General features: G+C 38.6%; 1 pseudogene; it reads left to right on the top strand.

Annotated features, from left to right (window-relative positions):
- The first annotated feature begins 1,298 nt into the window (after nt 1–1,298).
- Nucleotides 1,299–3,055, top strand: LOC112488210 (uncharacterized; annotated as a pseudogene).
- Nucleotides 3,056–6,739: the final 3,684 nt, after the last annotated feature.

Raw genomic sequence — 6,739 nt, 5'->3', positions numbered from 1 at the left:
GGAAAAATACCGTTCTATTCACAGAACAGACTTTGGTCTTAGCTTTAGGCTTTGTTGGAGCAAGGGGAAAAACATTGAAAACTGTCAGTAGCAGATGTCCCAGAAACATAGGAGAAGTAATGACACAATCATGAAGAAAGAAAACAGGAGCACAAAGTGTTACCCAATTGTTAAGTGATGGTTTAAAGTTTGCTCAAAATGCTAAACTTAACCTTAAGTTAGAAAACTACACGGTCAGTCCACGTGGGATCGTGGGAAACTATTCAGCATATTTCATTTGTGTGAGATTAAACTTAAACACCCGTTTAATGAGCATCATCTGTCAAAATCTGTCTTGTATTTGAAAACCTGCGCTGTCTAAATAGATTTTGTGTTGGTGGAAACCCCAGGGAGCTGTGTAGAGCAATAGGCACACACTGTGACCACGCTGCCATTATTTTGTTATCAAACTGCGATGCCTGCATTTTTCTAAACCTTATTAGTTTGACCTTAAGTCTTGTGGGAAAAGGAAAGTTAATTTGCTTCCTTTGAATTTACATACGACCGTGTGCCAACCGTGGTAAAATATTCTTTAAAAACTCATCTGAGTATAAACTCTTGGCAGCAAACACTGCTGTAAAAGGCACTTTAGTCAGATTTGACTTTTCAGGACTCAATTTCAATTTATTTTTTGCTCTCTCTGTATCCTTATCTGCCCAATTGTGCTAAAAGTGAACTTGGAACTGGTTGCTTCTTTGTCCTGTTTATTTACATCTTTCAGTACAAACTGCCTTTAATATCATAAAAGACCAATTTCTAGTTATGTAGACAGAGACCACAATTTAATATTTTATTCCACCAAACTATTCATTTCTTTAAATACACTCTGGTATTTGAGATAAAACTTCGAGCCATTAGCCTTGATGGGTCACTGTGCTGTAAAACTGAGAATGTAGAAATCCAACAAACTTAGATTTTAACCTCTCTTTTGCTGTTAATATCTGTCTGCAAAAAGGCCGATGGCTCAGTACCATTTATATTTAATCAAGTTTGTAGTCAATATTTTTGCTGCACATTGTTTACACGGTGCAATAGCCTTGTAGAGCTTGCTCACCTAAGCCATAGCGTACGCATGACTTTTTAAAAAAATATAACAGTGGCTCAGAACTGTCAATAAACCTGTAAATACATGGAATGCAGCATAAATAATTTCAGTTATTTATTCATGTTCATTCAAGGCTACTTCACAGTTGAGGATAATTCAGAGAGCCATTCACAGCATACAGTAGGCTAAAGAGAAATCTTAAGACATCACAGACATGTACTACAAAGGAGGCTCAACATACCCAGGCTTTGTATTCATACTCTGGCTTAACAAAACCTAAAGCTTACAAACGGAGTTAAACAGTTCCGTGACAGCTGGACTTGCTTGTCAAAAAAGGCATTTGACGTTATATTACTCAACTTCTGACAGAAGGTTGAATGGAGCGATCCAGGCAAACTGTACCCCGGTGACTCCTTTTTACACATTTATGGACTTCCTTAAGTGCATAAAATGGGTGCTCCTCTTTGACCAATATTCAGAGGCATTAATTCGTTCACGTACAAGATTGCAAAACATCTATCTAATGTATTAGCACCACTGGTCAGGAACACACACCACAAAATGTCCTGGAAAATGGTTATGTTTGGCGTGACTTCACTTTTTACTTGCATTCCAACTTCTGGTGCAATCAGGATGACCAAAAAACACTTCTTAATAGACACAACAGCTTAGCTGACAGAATCGCCAGATCAGATTTGGACACTCCTTGACCTCTGCTTAACCACCACCTATTTCCACATCAACGGCAGTTTGTGCAGACAAACACAGGGATGTGCTATGGGGTCTCCAGTATCTCCCATTGTAGCCAACCTGTACATGGAGAAAGTAGAACAGAAGGCACTAGCCTCCTACATGGTGCACTGCACCATCCCACTGGTACAGGTAGATGAAACACCAAACACATCAGTACAACCAACCAACACATCAAATTTACTGGAGAAGATGTTAAAAGGGAGATGCTGGTCTTTCTGGACTGTGCAGTACAGATAAAGGAAGACAGAAACCTTTACATCAAAGTCTATAGGAAACCCACCCACACCAACCAATACAGTATATTTGCACTTTGACTCACATCACCCACTACAACACAAATTGGGAGTTATCAGAACTCTGAATCACAGAGCCAAACACAGCCTTTCATAAGAGGAGGACAAGACTAAGGAACAGTCTCACATCAGAGGAACTTTAAAGACCTGCGGCTACCCCAATTGCGTCTTCTCCAAAGCCAACAAAACCAAACATTGTCATTCCTTATGTTGCCGGGACCTCAGAAAAACTTAGGAGAAGAAAACAGCACCAAATTCCTGTCCATTTTAAACCCACCAACAACCTCAGACAAAGACTGGTTCATCCAAAGGACAAAATACCTCACCACAAACAGAGCAACATTGTACATGCAGCACAGTGCAGTGAGGACTACCCTGATCTCGACATTGGGGAAACCAAACAACCACTGTACAAGCTTCTGCAACAACACAGAAGAGGCAGCTCCTCAGGGCAGGACTCAACGGTTCATCTACAAAGGATACACTTTTGTGGATAAGGATGTGCATATCCTCGCCAGAGAAGACAGATGGTTTAACAGAGAGGGCTGAAGGAAACCATCTACGTCAATCTGGAGACACCAGTTCTCTCCCCAAAAAATTCAACCCTCTTTCTAACAATAAGACCACAGATTCATCCCGAAGGACACCTAGCCAAAAGTGTGATACCGTTATTCCATAGCTATGGTATCACTCCACCACACCTACATCCCCCCCTTCTGCAATGACCCTCATTACGGATATGCAGCCTTTTTGAGGCTAAATATCAGAACTCTCAGTAGTCAGTCAGAACTAAAGATGCCTCTTGGATGAGAGGTGAAACGTCTTCAAAGAAAACCTATTTTGTCCAGCTACCTTGATGTAACAATTTTTGGATAAGATGACCTGGACGACTGAGAACCTACACAGACAAGATCCAAGGCAACATATTTTTGTTTTGAGGAAAGTAAAAAGACCATCACTGCCAAAAGCAATGCTTTTGCTACCAACAGGAAAAAGATTGAGTGCTGGCAGAAAACTGCTGACAGTGTAGAGGCGTAACATAACACTGATTAATATTGTAATAACATTATTTAGGCTGAAACATAACCTGGCCAGGACTAGGTTAGGGTTAGGGCTAGAATTAGGTTAGGGTTACCCTAACTAACAGAATTAGTGTGGTGCAAAATGTATCATCATTCTGATGTCATATGTCATAATGATGGAAAAAAATTGTCTTAAAAATGTTTTGGGGATGGCGATGTAATCCCAAAACATCCTAAGTCAAGGACATCATAAACTGAAAACCGCTGTAGATCGCTGCAGAACTATGACACCAGGAACATTTGTGGAGGCCAAATCACTCTGATGGAGTCCTTAAGTATAAGATTACATAACCAACAGAAAGTTCCAATCAACACAACAACAACAACACATCGGTGTTGGCTATGACTCTGCTGCCAAAGACGTTCAACAATTTGAAAATAAGGTTACATTTTTAGGAGGGCGATTATCTTTAAGCCCTTACAAGGAACAGAATACACCTAAGAATTTGTACATAATTCCAGGTTGACTCCTGGAAACTGTCATTCTTCAATGACATTTGGCCAGGACTTGCAAGCAAAGGAACTCCATTAAGGTAGTACAGTACAAGGTTGAATTTTGAACTCATTTTTAAACAGGTGGAAAAGAACATGTCACCCGCAGGGCAACTCTGCTCACTACTGCACTGGAGAAAGTTTCTCATGCTCAAGCAACAGATTTGCATGACCACATGATAGGCACTAAACCTTTTTTTCTATTTCCCCCCTTTAGTTGCTCTGCAGATTTGTATTCTTGACAGATGGGTGAAAAAATTGCAACTAGTGAAAATGTAACTGTGTTACATTTTTCTTTCAAATGTTTTCTTGTTTGCTTTTATGAACCCAAATGCAGCATTTCTAACATAGGATCAGGTTCACTTCTTTATTACAACAAAAATAAACAGAAACCAAACTTGAAAACATGGAGCACATATGTCAAATATAAACAAGATCAGCAACATGAACATCAACAGTCAAACAGCCTCTCTTCCACAGAGTGTGGAAGAGAGGTATATATACCCATGGCACCAGCTGAGACCAGTGAGACTGATTACACACAGACAGCACAGGGCACAGGTGAGGCTGATGAAACTAATTGCCAGGGAGAGAGACAGAAGGGCAGAGAGACATGACATCCTCTTAACTGACAGCTAAGAGGTCAGGTTTGCTGCTCTAAGGTAAAGTAAAGGACTGTTTATGGTAATCTAGTTAAACCAGGACATGATGTAGGGCTGTAGTTCAGAGGTCCCCAAACACCACACTGTGGATACTTTGGCAGCAGGCTGCAAAGAAAGAATAAAGTTGAATAAAAATATATTTATCTAATTTCTATTAGTCCTTCAGGAATTTTATTCTGAAATTGTATCCAGCCACAAGTCCACAATTATTCCTCCCACCACATTAATATTGGAGTGTCATTGTCATTGTGTATTACAATATTGATTGATAAATAGTTACATTTTAATTATGCCCCTTTAATATATTATAAAAATAAAAATAAAATATAATACTCACTTTACATATACCACTGTAAATAGGCTAAAAAGGATTAAAAATGATTAAAGGATAGATAGATAGATAGATACTGTACTGATGCAGTTCACACTATGTTTTTCACCCTGCTTAATTGCAAACACAAAAAGACATTTTGTGTTGAAGCTGTGAAATGGTTTCAAATATTTTGCACTTGTTTTCACAGCAAAAACAAGGACACCACTAATGGTGTTGCTGTTTTAACAACAACTACTCCTAAAACTCTGAAGAGATTTTCAGAGAGAGTTCATGTAACAGAGATAATACATACTTATACATACTGTTCTGACACATGATACTGCACTTGTGTCTTTATTGGACATGAAAACCTTAATCTACTTGCATAGCGTCAGATTTCATTGTAAAGACAGCGTCAGTGCCATTGATGGAGTGGATGTCAGTACTATGTGGTCTAAAAGCATAGAAATTGATATTTTACTGTATGCTTTATAGGGTTTCTGCCACACTGTAGAATCTTAACTATTATATCTGTCTGTAGAAGGCATGAGAAAGAAAACCACACCTCTTAGTCAAGTGTTTGTCTAAAAGCAGATTTAGACAGAAGCTGCAGGTTCTCCAAGATGTTGGCAAGAACCGACATGCTGAGCACCATGAATAAATGTATGCAATTGAATACAATGAGGTCGGCTCATGCTGATTTTAAGGGCTGTTACACTCGATTATTGATTTGTTTTGGGTTTACATTTTACTGTATTTTGGCTGCAATTGATTTTGAATTGAAAGTGAAACTGATGAAAAAGAAATATATTTCAGGGTACATTTTTACCTGTATAAAATATACAAACCCATCTGATCAATTAATTAATACAATTCTGTAAAGAAATGTTAAAAACATTGACAGGCTTACATTATATTTCTGCTAATACAAATAAAGTGAGGTTGTGGTTACCCTGGGCAAGATGCTTCATCAATTCCAGAGAGCTGCAGGACTCGTGGCAGCTTGTATTGACTTGTCCTGGCAGTTTAATGGCATTATCCACACTTGTTCACTCCACTAAACTAATGTGAAGTGTGTAACCTTTGGCTGGAATGGCCCCCACTCAGGCATTTGATGTAAAGCAGGGCTTAGCAACTAGCTCTCTTGACAGGTTATAGTGCTGTGAGCCATGAAATTCTGCAGCTACATATTGTAGGTTTCTTTCTATTTTCTCAGCCCATTTCATTCACCCTGTCAGTGAATTTGCATACAAATGATGCATATAGTCATGCAGTATAACGGACATGTTATGGGAGCTGTTGCTCAGCATGTCAGGTTTTTTAGTCCTGGAATGTTCATGCAGAATAAAATTGCAGAATTCTAGCAGTAAACAAAACAATTCAGATCAGAAATTAGAGGGTTACATTTTTTGACTCTCAGTTCCAGCTGAGTGGATTTTCAATAATGCATGTGGTAGGATTTTACCCCCCAAAAAAGAAAAAAGAAGATGAAGCCTGTAAGCCATTGTCTTGAATTAAGTGTATAACAGCTGCATAAAAATGTTCATAGTAATAAAAACAGGACCAGGCGTTCACACAGAACTGTGATCTTGTAGCCTTATGCAAGCCTTCCACATGTGGAATTGTCATGTCCAGAGAAATGTTCAATTTTCAATTTTTAATCAAAAATTGACTTAGTTATACTTCCACTGGCTTCATGTGGTCTCAATACAGATCATTTAGATGACTTTGACGTGTTATTACGGTGAGCTGAACATGTTAGCGTGGTGACTAGTCTCCTGACAGGCAGCAGGATATCTGTCAATATTGACAGATATTGGAAGACAGAAGCTCATTGCTAAACAGTTCAAGGGAAATCGACCAAAATAATCTGATTATAAATAACATAATAATAATACAATATATTTTTGGTGGTGGGAAGAGAAGCAATCCAAGACTGGTTGACAGGTTGTTTTTAATTTTTTGTTTGTTTGTTTTTGTTTTTCTCCATTTTCTCTACAGCTACGTGAGCCTTTGTACATCCTTTCTCAGTGGTGTTGACTAGTATTGTTATTCTGGAG

Source organism: Cynoglossus semilaevis, chromosome 15 (genome assembly GCF_000523025.1).
Source record: "Cynoglossus semilaevis isolate Cse_v1.0 chromosome 15, Cse_v1.0, whole genome shotgun sequence".
NCBI classification, from domain to species: domain Eukaryota; kingdom Metazoa; phylum Chordata; class Actinopteri; order Pleuronectiformes; family Cynoglossidae; genus Cynoglossus; species Cynoglossus semilaevis.
Note: the sequence above shows the minus strand (reverse complement) of the source record. Positions and strands in the feature narration are given on the sequence as shown.